The following is a 15,475-nucleotide window of genomic DNA, read 5'->3' on the forward strand; positions in this document are numbered from 1 at the left end:
TAAGACCACCTCCAATCTCCTCCAGCACCAGCGGATTCACACCGATGAGAGGCCCTTCCGCTGCCCCAACTGTAGGAAGGGCTTCAGGGCAAACTCCACCCTCATCAGACACAGACTGATCCACACTGACGAGAGGCCCTATGAGTGTCCCCAGTGTGGGAAGAGCTTCAAGACCAGCTATGAAGTGACTGCCCACCAGCGGAGCCACATGGGGGAACGGCCCTACAGGTGTGGGGAGTGTGGGAAGAGCTTCAGGACGAGCTCCCACCTGACTGCCCACCAGCACATCCACAGCGGGGAGAGGCCCTACGAGTGTCCCCAGTGTGGGAAGAGCTTCTCCCAGAGGTCAGCCTTGACCCAGCACCAACGCAGCCAGCACTGAGGGAAGCTGTGGGAGTGCCCCCAGGGCAGGAAGAGCTTTATGTGCTGCTCCAGTGTTGAAGTGAGGGGAGAACGACCATCCTGTGATGCATCGAACTCCCCTCACTTCAACAAATGGTGACCACCCGGATGTGATAGCGGACACGACCATCGCGACCACCACGGGGATTGCGAACACCACGAGAAGTGAGGACTGGTTCAGGCTCCGAAGCAGCGGGAGCGGCAAATAAGCGCGAAACCAAAGCGGAGGAAAAAAAAGCCGCTGATACACGCCGTGCCCTGGCGACCATATTAGATGGGTCCAGCTGATACGTGTGGCCGATGCCTGGAAATCGCTGCTAGGTAAAAGTGCGCACTTAAAAGAGGTATGGAAAGGCAAGCCACATATGAACTTTTTATTATGTTTTTGCAAAAAAGGCAAATTAAGGGAATAGACTTACGGAAGGAATTGCAAGGTCTTTTGGCTTATGGTCTGGAATGGGGAGTCTTCGTGAATCCCCACACAGTTTACGAGTTAACGGAATTGCGTGAATTCGGTGATTTATTGTCAGAGGCTGCTTTAGAGAGTGGTAAAACTGCCAAGAAGCTAAGCAGGCCATGGCAAGTGATATATGGTGGACTGTTTTACTATCTCTCTGAGTGCAAGACAGCGGCCGCAGCCCGTGGAGCTTGTGAGTCTGTGCTACTCCGAACTCGGCACGGGCGCTCCGCCATGGCGAGCAGCCGCGGCGAGCGACCGCCTGAAATGCTGCGCTGGAGCGACGCGGGAGCGGAGGCAGCGGCGGGGAGAGCCGAGCCGCCGCCGCGGGAGCCGAGCCGCGCCGCCCCAGGAGAGAGCGAAGCCGCCGCGGGGGAAGCCGTGGGTACAGCAGTGCCTGCAGCAGAGTCAGCCTGCCGGTGAGTAAACAAAGAGCCCAGCGCAGCGGGGGGGTTTTCGCCCGCTCCGACACATGCGCCGCGGGACTGGAGCGCTTTTTGCAGCGGGAGCGTTTCTCCCTCCCCCCACAGCCGACAAAAGCTTCAGTTTAAGACCTAACAGCCTAATGGATGCCTCGGTCTAGGACCTAACAGCCTAATGGATGTAACTTTTGTCAACAAAAGGAAAAGATCCCTGTTGAAATTAAGAAACAAGTGATGGTAAACAAGGAAAGTTAAAGGCACTTTTGTTCTTCCTGGCAGAGACTATGAAACAGGAATCAGCGTACTGTATGCATGGGTCAAATTTCGGCCGATTTGGCTCGGCATTGGTTATGCTGTCTTGAAATCACCGGCATTAACATAGATTTTAACATCAGAAGCCCGGATGGTTCAGTCAGTGGAACATCAGACTCTAAAATTATATTTTGAAAAGTTTAAAAATGTTGGGATGTGTTGGATTGATTGTATGAGTGAGATGTTGTGAGTGTGCTTTTTGGTATAGAAATGCTATAGCAAACACATGAAGAAAGTTATTTTAGCTTAATATTTTAGAATCAGGCCTGTAAGTAAGTTATAGTAAATGCTATATTTTATTTCTATAGTAAGTTTTATCCGTTGCTAAGTAGTTTAAGTTGAATTATCTATTAAGTGCCGTTAAATGTTAAATACTGTTAAGGTTTAGTTTTGATAAGTTGATCTCCTGTTAAGTTTAAGTGTTATTAAGTTTAAATAAAGCTAGATTCTGTTTAAATTATATTAGGTTTAGGTTAAGTTAGATTCTGTTAAGTTTGATCTTACATTATTTACAAATAAGTCTGTTATTTAAAGTCAGTTAAGTTTTCTTATAGTTAAGTTTTATTAGAATTAAGAGATTTTACATGTAAGTTCTGTTGATTTAAAAATCTATTAAGTTTAAGTAAAGATAAGTTTAAGTAATGTTAAGATCTATTAAGTTTAAATATTTTAAGTTTAAGTATTTTAAGTATAAGTGCTATTAAGTTTAAGTGATGTTAGATAGATTTATGCTTTTACGATAGGCGTTTATTTTATGGCTTGTGTGCAAAGTGTTGTTGTGAACTTCAGAGAAACCTTGCTAGCTGAAAATACTATTTAATTATTAGAATTGCCTATTCTTATGTTGCAAAGAGTGTAACACAGCTAGCCCATAGAATTTTGAAGCCAGTTAAGTTCTGTTAATTTACAAATAAGTCTGCTAAGTTAAATATTTTAAGTGCTTTAAGTGTATACTATTTTCTCACCACTCCAAATCAACAAAGGACTGAGAATTGCCCAGCTGATGCCATTTCAGCCAAAAGACTAAAGGATTACAGACTGTAAAACTGATTTTGAACTTTTCTGAGAGGCCCGGGGAAGGGGTGGATGTGAAAATCTCAAGGACAAAAAAGATTGTTTTCAGACTTGCCGTTCACCTCCTCTCCAGGTTCGCATGAATGAAAACAGCTAACAGCTTTCTTTTCTTAGTCCAATTACCACCTATCTTGCAATGCCTGATAAGGCCGGACATTGTGGCTCAGCTGGGGGTGCGTTTAACCCTGTGGGATAAAACGCCGTTGCCGGAGGACCAGAGAACTGATTGACATTATTGAATCATTATCATCTTTCCATATAAAAGGACCGGCAAAAGAGAACTGCCTTGAATGTCACAGCCCACATTGTGCTGCTTGGGTTGCACTGTGTTGTGGGGGTTGTGACAGGACTTTTTGGGTGGACCAGTTGTCACTTTTTCATTTATGGTGTAATACCTGTAATTATAGACATAACTGGGAACATAATTGGGAGTGGGCACTACGGAATGAAACAGGGCTAAACACTGCCTCAGCTTTAGCTATTTATGAGTCACATGAGCAGAAAATCTTGGCTTATTATCGGTGGGAGGTACAGTGTATTTTGAAAAGGATTAAAGCTCAAAGTGCATCATATATAACCTCTGTAAGGTGTAAAAAACTGGTGCCTTTAACACAACATTCCGTTGTAGGGCCTATAAAAGGAGATCCCAATCAGGCATTAGACAACTGCATTAGAAGGTTACAAAGGTGTGGTTTTCAGGTCTCGGGAACAGTAAGGTTAAAAACTGATAAGAAGAAGAAGGTCAAAGTAAAACCAGAAAAATGAGGTTTCCTTTTATTATATTACTTGGTGTAGTGGTAGCTGAAGAATTAAAGGTAACACATTTTAGTCAACCTAGAGATAATGTATGGATAACACTTGCTAGGCAGATTGATCAGTCATCGCTTTGTCTCAGCATTGGAGGAGTTGCTAACCCCTTTCAAACATGTTTAGTAAGATTTCCAGTGTGGTCTCCTCAAGAATTCTGCAGTTTTATTAATAACCGTGCCTTATGTATGCGCAGTATGGTAAATATCAAATTGCCTAAAGGGTATACTGCCAGTCAAAGTGACGGCTATCATCAATGCCTGTTAATTCAATCACTTAATACTCCTTTGCATTCTCCACCTGAGGAGTTGGAGCTTTTTGGGAGTGCAAATGCTAGCATGACCAGCACTTCCAACGGTGGGTGGTTTAGCTTTGATTATTCTAATCCTCAAAAGCTGAATCCACATACACAAACGTGGGCTACCCTGGATTCAGCTCTAAAGCCAAACATAGTGCCTAAACAACTCTACAACCATTGTAAAGGCTCTAGCATCATAACACCTAAGAAACTACCTACGGGTATATTTCTAATTTGTGGAGATAGAGCCTGGAATGGTATACCTGCCCAGCCTCAGGGTGGACCTTGTTATTTAGGCAAGTTATCTTTATTCCACCCTAATATATCTGTGCTAATGCAATTAAGCCATAAGATAAGCAGGCAAAAGCGTAGCTTACATAATTTAGACTGTAGTCAAATAGGAGATCCATGGTTCTGGAGTAAATTTAAACAAGTGATGGTTTCAGCTCTCCTACCATGAGGTGCTGCAAGCAAAGCATTGACTCTAACAAAACAAATAGGGTGTTGGGCTAAAGGTGAACTGAATAAAACTTCACAGATATTACATATGTTAACTTCAGATGTACAAAGTGTTAATCACGCTGTTCTACAAAATAGAGCTGCTATAGATTTCTTATTATTAGCACAAGGCCATGGGTGTGAAGAGTTTGAAGGAATGTGTTGCATGAACTTATCTGATCATTCTGTATCTATTCATGCTAAGTTAAAAGAGCTACGGCTAAGATTTAACAAACTTAAAGAAGAAGAAAGATTAAGTATTGATGAGTAGCTTAAAAGTTTCAGATTGAGACCCTAGCTAAGAAACCTTATAACATATGCTATAAAGATATTAAGAGTACTCTTTTTGCTTTTACTTATATTACCTTGTTTCTGTAGCTGTATCCAAAAGATGGTTAATAGGATGATAGAGAAAACCTGGCAGGCTAACCTCCTTTCTCAAAAAGAAAAAAGCGGGGGAAATGTCGGGAGTTTAGTTCAAGCATGGCTTAAAGAAAAAGGCCATGAACATGGCTTAAAGAAAAAGGCCATGAAGCCATACAATTGAGAGAAAAGTAACAGGTAGCTGTGAAGCAGTTCCCAGCCTGACTTCTATAAACAATTAGACTCTTTCAGGCATCATTGTATAAACAATAAAGTTCTCAGGCAGTCTTCCCATAACAAGTGTAACACTCTCTCTGGGAAAAGATGGCACCCTGAGAACAGATGTGGAAGTTTTGGGAACCGTTCATATCACAGTGGGAACACTGGTTTTATTTTGTGTAAACAATCAACGGTGTAGTAAAACAAAAGGTGTGGTTAGAGTTTTCTCTGTTAGCCTATCATAAACCTGTATTTCAGAATATGCATGAAGTTCGTTAACACTATTATTTAAGCTGACTGATCGATCAATAAATGGAGTTCGATGCATCACAGGATGGTCGTTCTCCCCTCACTTCAACACTCCAGCTCCGCAGCTCCATCCCTCATTGGAGGATCAGCACTGGATGATCCCCAGTGACCCCAGTGGGCAGAGCCCTGGTGACCTCTGGTGCCAGTGATCTGTGTTAGGAAGAGACCTGGCTGGCTCCTGGCTCCCCATGAGCACCTGGGCACATCCACAGACCAGCATCAGAAATCCATTGTGGAAAGCTGTCGCCCTGATTTTTTAAGATTTTCTAAGCCTTCTGATGTTTACATTCTTGTAGCAAACTTTCTCACACACTTCCTGTAAACAACTTATTGTTTTGCATTCTTTTCTGGAGGAGGAGAAATTTGATGGACTGTTGGTTTGTCCAGAGTCATTGGAGAGGTGGGAATTTCACCCTCTGATCCGCTGTCACTTTTGGAAAACTATAAATGTTGGAGTCAGAAAATAAAAACTTTCCTTTTTTCACCTTGACAACAGTGGTATGTGCGCTTGTGTTGTGTCCTATAGTGACATCGAGCAGATTTGTTGACTTCTGACCCCAGAAAAATCTCACTTTTTGCGTGTTTTGGTGGCATCAAGTAACACTGGATGGCCTTGCAGGTCTTCTCCAACATAAATCCATCATTTTAATTCTCTCTGCCCCACTTGTCGCAGTCGAGGCGGTCACGACATAAAGCAGAGACCACAAGCAGTCTCAGTTGGCAACACTTGGCAACAGTTTATTAATGAAAATGGCTGATCTTTTATACACTTTCCAGTTGTTTACCCTTCTTCTACCTTAGCTATTGGCCACAATAATTCAATACCATCCCATTGGTGAAAAGTTACTCTGACTCCACCTAACTTTCTAAAAATGCTTCATCCAGCTGCAGAATGCTCTTATCTTCCTTCTCTCGATCTCCTTGGTTACGGCCTTGGAGAAAGCTCCTTATCAGCTTCTTCTTCTTCTTACCTCTCGCTCTTTTAGCTAACAGGCCCGCTGCTAGCCCCTTCCTCACCCACAGGCATCTTCCACAACCAAATCAGGTCGGATTTGGGCAAAACCCATGATTTTGGAGACAGTGGGGTAGAAACCCCTCCAAAAAAGGTTCTTCCCACCCACCCAAGCATATGGATGCTCTTCTGGCAGGGGCACAGAAATCCTTTTGTTTTGGCCTTCAAACACAAAGGTTTCTGTTCATCCCTTTGAAAGCCCTGAAATAGGGGTAAAAATCAAGACATTGAACTAAGGCTTGGATGGGCACGTGTGGGGACACAGCCCTGGGTGGGGACCTGAGTTGGGAATGGCCATGGACAGGGACATGGGGGAACACAGCCATGGATGGGAGGACATGAACATGGATGGGGACATGAACTGGGACAGCATCAGTGCCACCACAGTGCCACCACAGTGCCACCAGCACCTTCATCTCAGCCATGGCGCTGCCTGATGCAGTTCCTGCCACCACGTCCCCCCTGCTACCATTGTGGTGTCCCAGCCGAATGTCACCCCCCAGCAGGGCAGGATGGGAGCTTGTTCAGCTGGTGACAAGTGGCTCAGGAGTGAGTGACAGCCACCAGGGTGTCCCAGGGCCACCGCGCTCAGGGGACCCCAACTGCCTCTGGGGACAGGGCAAGGGTCAGTTTCATCCACAGGGGCCATGCTGGTGTCACTGGAGGCGTCCTGGTGGCAGCATCCCCACAGGTGTGGTGACATTGTCCCCTGGTGCGTCCTGCTGGCATCATGTCCATTATATGTTGGTGACCCAAGTTACATCATCCTTGTTCTCCTCCCCAGTTCCAGAATGTTCCCCACTCCCTCTTTCCCATTGGTTCCCGTTCCCTGCAGCTCCTCCCCTGCATCCCAGTTGGTTGTTGCCCTTTTGTGCCGCCTTTGCACCGCCCTTATTCCCTCTGCCCATTGGCCTCAGAGCCAAAGTGTGGTGGTGTTTGCAGGGGCCCCCGGACAAGGGAGAAGATGAGAATCTTGACTCCATGTTTCAGAAGGCTGATTTATTGTTTTATAATATATTAAAAGAAAATGATATATTAAAACTATACTCAAAGAATAGAAGAGAGGATTTCATCAGAAGGCCAGCAAGGAATAGAAAAGAATAACAAAAGCTTGTGACTCTCAGAGAGTCCGAGCCAGCTGACTGTGATTGGCCATTAATTAGAAACAACCAACATGGACCAATCAAAGATGCACCTGTTGCATTCCACAGCAGCAGATAATTATTGTTTTTCTTTTCCTCCGAAGCTTCTCAGCTTCTCAGGAGAGAACTCCTGGCAAAGGGATTTTTCAGAAAATACCATGGCAGCACCAAAGCTCCACCTCCCTTGTCCCATATAAAACCCTGGACCCTGCTTTGTTCTTGGTTCTCTGTGTCTGGAGCCCTTGGGTGTGCTGGCCCATAAAGCACCACTGGAACTCCAGCATGGATCCCCTCCCGCCTGTTTTCCCCGGATCTGCAATCACCACCGGCCTGGCACTTGCTGGGCCATCCCTGCCCTAAAGGAGACGCTCTGGGGAAGGCAGTGCCTGGGGCTGGGATGGGCTCTGAGTGCTGCTTTGGGCTGGGGAGGCTGAACTTCCTTCCCAGGGGCTTCTCTGGGGCAGGGCTTGTGTTTGGCCTGGAAACAGAGGGAAGGTTCCAGGAGGTTTTTGTTCCTGCCCAGAGCCGAGGCCTTTCCTGTTCCTCATCCTGCCCTGGCAGCGAGGGGCTGGGGGAGAAGCAGAAAGGGGCAGAGACACAGCTGAGACAGGGACTCTGACTTGAGCCCAGGGCATTCCCAGAGCGTGTGGAAGAAGGATCAGTCTGGAAAGAGGAGGAAGGAGCAGAAAGGGGGGGATGCTGGCAGTTGTGGCATTTGTGCCCCCAGGTCACCATTGCCTGGGCTGGAGCCCTGCTCACCTGGGCACGGATGAACACCCACATGCCTGTGGGAAGCAGGGAATGAATTCCTGGCTTTGCTTCCTTGCATAGCTTTTCCTTCCCCCATGGACCTGTCTGTGCCTGAGCCCAGGAGTTTGGGCCCTTTGTCTCTCTCACTCCCTGGATTCTCCCCCATGGGTGCTCCAGGGAACTGGGCCTGAGGCCAGAGAGAGAGACAGGAGAGATGGAGCCGTGCACTGCTGCCATGGCCACAAGCAGGGCACCCTCATCCATTAATGAAATCACGCACAGACACGGGCAGATGTGATTTTACACCCTCCCCTGCTGTTTGCATTTCCTGCAAGCTTTCTGCAGTGTTGCTGGCAATATTTTTGTCCTTTTTCAGGTGATTGACACAGCACCTCACAGGACACACTCACAGGATCAGGAGAATTATGTGATATACCATGGATTCATGTCCCTGAAATTACCAAGGCTCTAATTGATTAGTTACTGTTTGAGTCTAGAAGTGGTCAGTACAAACTTCAATTTTTCACTTTCAGGTGCTCATGGGGAAAGCACAGCATATTCTTCCACGTCTTTGCACAATATTTGTTAGCTACATATATTAACAAATTTCATTTACATCACTGCTCAACAGCTCAACATAGGGAACCCAAACTACTGGCCTATCCCTAAGACTACACAAACAGAATAAAGCAAATATGTTTTGCTTCCCACTTCAGCTGCATTTGGGATTTTTGATCTTTCAGTATATTTTAAGATGTACTTGTAGTTTTCCTGTTATGTCTAGGCTCTGAAGTAGGGTTTGTCATTGTTGTGAAACCAAGATTAATCAAGGATTAATACAGAAATAGATGTTCTAATCTATCCTTGCACTTCTGCTGGTCCCTAGGAAGGCTGGTGGGTGATTTCTGTCTGTGTTCAAATATTTAAAGCAACAACAAATAGTCCCACACTTTATATTTCAGATAAACAATTTATTGGCATCTTAACATTGTTTGCACAATCTTATAACATGTATATTTTACTCCTTGTGAAGCTGAAATCTTTTTAAATACAAGTAATTCTACTGAAATTTTAGAAGTTTCAAAACCATTTTAACATACTGAAAAGCAAACAGTCTAAAAAGACAGGTGCAGGAAAAAGCAAAAAGACTTCAGGTAAAAGTACATACATTTAACAGCTACATTTCTGCCACTAAGTATTTATGTGTTAAGAAAAACAGAGTAAATTTAAAAGAACAGAAGTTCTTTAAAAGCAGAATTTCTAATGCCAGAAACAGCTTTGAAACAACTTTCTATGTAGTTCTATTTATTTCCAGATTTAAAATTGGCTAATTTGTGTCCCAACATTTTGCAGCACAAGGGAGGAAAGGTGGAAAATGCTCTGCAGGGGTTGCAGTTATGGATCTATAAAGTTTATATGTGTAAAGGAAGGAACATAGTATTAACACTGAGTATGACAGAAAAACGCAACAAAGCACCAACTCTGAGAGAAAAACAACCCTGCAAGCAGTACCAGGGCACTGGGCATTTCTGCATTTTAAGCAAAGAGCTTTACAGCATCTTTAATTTTCCTCTTCCTGTCCGTTTTGGAGAGCGCAGTCCAGCCCGCCTCGCGCATCCTCCTCATGGTTTTGAGTTTCAGAGCAGAGCCTGGAGATTTCACACTGCATGGAGCTGGGCTCTAGGAAGGAAAATAAAGCCATCCTTTAGTTTCTGTAAACAATCTGATTAACTGCTTGGTTTAATCTTAGGAAAGGCTAACATACCTTTTTTGGTGCTGTGGAATGTAATTGTGAAGCTTATGGATAATCTTTGTACAAATTTTTAAACATTTCTTCTTCCGAGACTATGCTCTAATTAATTAAAAGTTGAAAGTTAAATTAAAAGTTACTTAGTCACACTATATTAAAAGTACTTTTTCTTTCCGCCTAAGGATATTAAATTTTGAAAAAGAAAAGATGTCATTATGATGCAAAACAGTTGAATAAAAAGAATGTTAATTATGTACATACAACTACGATTCCAGAAAAAACCAATAAATTAAAAATATACACATAAATATTGGCTGGAATGTGGAAGCCAAACTCTTTATTTCATTCTCAGTCCCAGCAGTGAGCACAAAGAGCTGCTCAGCACATGATTTGTTCTCTGGCTCTTACCAGGAGGTCAGTGTGCTCAGAGCTGTCTGACTGAGTGTCCAGCTGCACAAGCACTTTCTGCTTTTTCCTGCTGCTCTGCCCTGCAGGCAGGTTTGTGCTTCTTCCACTCTGCATTTTATCCACTGGAGGAGTCTTTATAACACATGTCTGGGAAAGAAAATGTTTCTCTTTTTAGATTATATTTTATGGGGTAAGTATGGAATCTAAAGCCAAACTCAGGACTCAGTTTACAGACTGAGTGTCCAAGAATTCACCTGAGAGAAATGGTGGAACTCTGATCTTTCCATCCAAACATGGAGCAAAGACCCAAACAAAGTGGGGAGGGGTGGAAATATCATTTTTTATACTATTTTTGTTGCCAAATGAGGAGAATGACGGGGTAGCTATGGAAGAGCTGAGTTTCATGGCACACTGTATTTAAGTTCTCTGTGCTTATCTGCAGAAATTCAGGTTATTCTGAACTGTAGCCACTCCATTGGACTCTATCAAACATCAAAGAAAATAGGAACAAACAAAACTGCAGGAAAAGGCTTCCAGAGAAAGATTGATAGCTACATCAAGATTGGTGTTACTTAAAATAGTTTTTTCATTAGAAGGTAAACAGAGAAGCATTGAATGGTCCAGTGCAGCCCTTTTTTAGACAGATAACATCAAAATGGTGCTGGATTCCATTGTTCCAATGTGAAAACCACAAGTGAACTCCTGACAGGGAAGAAGGGTGAGTTCTGCAGTCAGGACTACTTTGATACTTTGACCATTTTTACAGCTATATCAGCTTTTTTCTCTTCCATAGAGGAAAAGTGTCTTTACAAATGGACACTTTTAAGACTAAGTAAAACAATTCTAGAGACATTAAAAAATCAACAACTGAGCAAGAAAAATTACACACTGGGAGCCCTTCCAGACACAGCTGTCTAATATCTCCATGGAATGGTGTGACCCTTTAAAATCCCTTCTTATCCCAGGGGGGAAAAAAATCATCTACAGAGAAGTAAGAAATACAGGCAGAAAAATGCAACAAGAAAAATTCACTGTTAGGAGTTATAAAATATCAATGTTGTACTGCCCAAGGGGCTTCCTGTTTGGAAGAACATATTTTTTATTTTTATCTTTTTTATTTCAGGAATATAATTTGGAGAGTTTCTATTTTTTACATGTTTTACATGAATAGATTCACTGTATAGATCTAAACAAGGTTTAGAAGTCAGGAACATAAGTTTGTGTTTTCTATAATTTAAAAAGTTTGAAGTCAAAAGCATTCCAATGTCTTTTGCTAAATGCAAATAAATTATCATGGCACTTCAATTGATTGTACACATATAAATACTACAAAATTCTAAAAGCAATTAAAAAGTTAAAGTTACCTTGTGCTTCTTTTCACTTTCAGCAATCATAGTGCCAGAGTGCTCTTTTACAAGATTCTCTTACAAAAGAGTTATGCGACAGCAAGAAAATATTTATTTGAATTCAGTTGTTAAAAACCTTCTTGCTGCAATTACAGAGCACAGTCTATAATCACAGACTGTTACAAAGTTCATATAAAAATATGAACAGGTTTGGTACAACCTCAGCATTCAAAAGTCACTAAAAACCCCTACAGTTTAGGGAACTTTTTTGCTTTAGCTAGTTAAAATTACCAAAAATAAAGGAGAGCTTTGTTTTGTTGTTTTTTAATTTATATATAATCTATAATCACAGACTGTTACAAAGTTCACACAAATCTATGACCAGATTTAGCACAACCCCAGCATTCCAAAGTCACTGTTTTTCTGTTCAGTTTCATTTCTGATCCAACTCCTCCCACAGCACAAGCCCAGGCCACACCTCTCACCCCCACTGATCAGGGAATAAAAAACTCCACCTTTTCTTCCACTTCTGCTTTCAGTTGTTCCTTAAGGGAGGACAGTTCCTTTTTCAAACATGACAGCTCATTTTCCTACAAACCATTAAATAAAGGACAGGGTTAACTATGCACAGCCCAGAAAAAGGAGAACAGTCCCAGGTGAGACAGTAATTAACAGGGACACTCATTAGATACACAAGATAATTCTATGTACTTTTCAGCCCTATACTTGAAGCTTTGCTTCAGCTTGTTTAACAAAGACTGAAGCACTGTCAGAAACAGGTATTTGATCAGAAGTGTTCAAGGTAAAACCCTTGGGAGAGCAGGGGTGAGAGGGCACAATCTAAATATTTAAAACAAAAGTTTCCTATCCAAAGTGGGGAGTCAGAACATGACACACTATCTGGAGGAGCAGACACAAACACACTGCTACCCCAATTTATTTTTAGAAACATTTGGAGTTTTTAGTGCCCAGAATAAGATCTGTTGCAGCAGGTTGGGTGGCACCCCTACTGGTAAAAATTCAAACCACACTGGAAAAGTTCCCAGAGAATGTCTCTGGTGGGAAAGACCCCAGAGCGCAGCAGGAAAAGAAACTCTCTAAGCAAACTGAAAAAAGATTTTAGAAGTCACAAACTGACTGAAGATCACATCTTTTGTCTCTCTGTGCTGTGGATGGGCAAGAGGGAGGGATTGGTAAAAAAGGTGTTTTAAAGGTTTATTTTAATTCTCATCACTCACTTTTAATTCTATTAATAATGTTTTTTTAATACTATTAAAGTTTGAACCAGCTTTACCCTCAAAGTGTTTTTCTCCTAATCTTTATCTCAACTCAGTCCTTGAATTTTTCTTTCCCCTCCTCTGCTCAACTACAGCAGAGAAAAATGACTGAATGTTTTTTTGTGTGTGTGCCTGGCACTTAGCCAGTATAAAACCCCTACACAGGGACATCAGCCCCTTCACTGAATTATTGACCATTGCAAAGTGCTCCTTACCAGGGCTCTTTCTGATGAGAACTGCTTTTGCTGTTTCATTTTATATACTTTTAACTCTGCATCTTTTTCTTCAACCATTTTATCATATTCATTCTGTGTTTAAAAAACCAAACCAACAACAAGCTCCAAACATGTGAGTAAATGTTACAATTATAGAGTTATCCAGTCTTAAAACATCATTTTTTCAAACCAGGCCCTTAAGATTCAGAAAGAAAAGATTCATTGATGCGTCTGCAGAAACTGTAAAACAGGAAATGCTCAATTCAACTATTATTTTGTGGACTGGCACAGTTTTATTTCTGTGCAGCAATATGTGCTCAGCACTAAGAACCAGCTGTGTCATCTTTATTAATGTATCTGCTAAAGATATTGCAAAATGAGGAATAGAAAGGTAAACTAAAAAGTGTCAGGCTAAGCTGCTGACAGTCACTAGGTAACCTTTGAGAAAAGCCAAACTGATACTGAAAAATATTGCATTCAGATGGTATCAAAGGAAGCGGAATTGAAAAAAATCTAAAAATCCCAGAAGTTTAGACAACTGGAATTTATCTGCCCATAGGAATCTTTTCAAAATCTTCAAATGAATTTGATTTTAGGTGATGCAAAGTCCAGCATGTGTTCATCTTCCTTTTCCCAGACTCAGGCCTGTTTCTGCTTTTGAAAGGTCATTAACGTGGTGTCACAAGTTATAAACATGGTATTGACATGGTATCACCCATTGCAAACCACAGAAAGCAGGAAAATCTCTGACCTTGTGCTTTTCCATCAGTGCCACCATCTCAGTTATCTTGTGCTGACATCTGGCATCAGTTTCTCTCTGTATCATTGCAGTTTCCTTACAAAGCAACCTCATCTTTTCTACCTGCCAGTAATAAATTGCATTTCATTAATCAACATAACAATATATTTCTTTTAAATCTTTAAATCTTAATTTCTTCTTCCCCCTGTGGGTACAAAGTTTGCAGTCCCACTTGGGCTTTACTTGCTTTCAAGATCCCTTTGCAATCCCTCATCTTTTCTGCAGATTGTTAAAATGGGCAAGATCAAAGGTACATCCATGGCAGGCAAGCTCACTGCAAACCAAAAGTACATTTCAAGCACTCTGCCCTAACATTTCTTAGCATTGCCATCAGAAAATGTGTGGGCAGAAAAATACTAATATGGGAGAAGTTATAATCTAATTTAACTGGGCTGACCTTATACCAAGGGTGGAATTTCTTTGAACTATATCTTGAAAGAAAGAATTTTTAATGGAGTTCTCATTTTCAAAGACATATTGAAATACTTCAACCTAAGCACCTAATGTACTAAAGCTTTGCTCACAGGGATTCACAACAAGTTCCATTTATGTTAATAAGACTGAAATATGAGCAAGGACTCTGGCCAATAAAGCTTCATAAAAACATTTTAAATTAAAAAAAATTAAATTACAGTAAAAATTAACACCTGTCACCTCTTCATGAAGTTTATTTTCATTTACTTTTCTTGTTTCTATGTCTTTTTGATAGATGTCAACTTCTTCCTTATGTTGCTTGTTCATATTTTCCATCTCTAACTGTAATTTTTTCACCTTTGGAGAAAGAAGAATTGTTATTTGTTTAGGAATTACCATGTTGATGATTTTTTCTTACCTCTTATTTTTGAGCACAAACACTGTTACTTTTCAGGTATATGGTTAAAGTGTTTCCTATTTAAAAGTTCAGCTTTTTTTTTAATAAAGAGTTGAACTTTGGCCTGAAGTGAGTTAGAAAATACTCAAAGGAACAATGGCAACAGCACAGTGGGGAAGACTGCCCTAAGCAGTCACCCTAAATGCTGTGAATGCCTTGGAAAAAACCAAATACAGATGGAGATTTTATTCCCTCTCTTGTAAATCTGTATCAGATTTTCACAGGTTTTATGGTACATTTTCCTCCCAGCAGTGCATTTTGATTACAGTTTTTCCTTTTAAGTTTATCATATGAATATCCTCAAAAAAGTCCACTTTTCTTCAAGTGCAATACCCAAAGCTGGACACAATATTCCCATCAGAGGGATTGCCACTGCAGAACACATTTAAAGAACAGCCTAAAAAGAACAATATATTTATATATATATTTCTTTTAAATGCTTTTCCGTTACAATGAGGTTGCTGAACCCTGTTCAGTCCACTATCAACAAAAGAAAAAAAAAAGGAACAGATTGGAAACATCATTAATTGCAATGTGAATCCATCCCTTAAATGTCCAATAGTCAGTGCCCAATGATTAAAAATGGAAGCATCTTCTAAAAACTATGAGCTCATTCCTGCAAAGTCTGTATCCCAGATCCATAAACCAGCTCAGAATGTATTTAACAAGTATTATCATTACTTACACTGGGAGTTAAAAACACTCACCTCATCTTCTACATGATGTTATTTAAACCTACCTTCC

This window comes from Melospiza melodia, unplaced genomic scaffold, assembly GCF_035770615.1.
Source record: "Melospiza melodia melodia isolate bMelMel2 unplaced genomic scaffold, bMelMel2.pri scaffold_45, whole genome shotgun sequence".
Lineage (NCBI taxonomy): Eukaryota > Metazoa > Chordata > Aves > Passeriformes > Passerellidae > Melospiza > Melospiza melodia.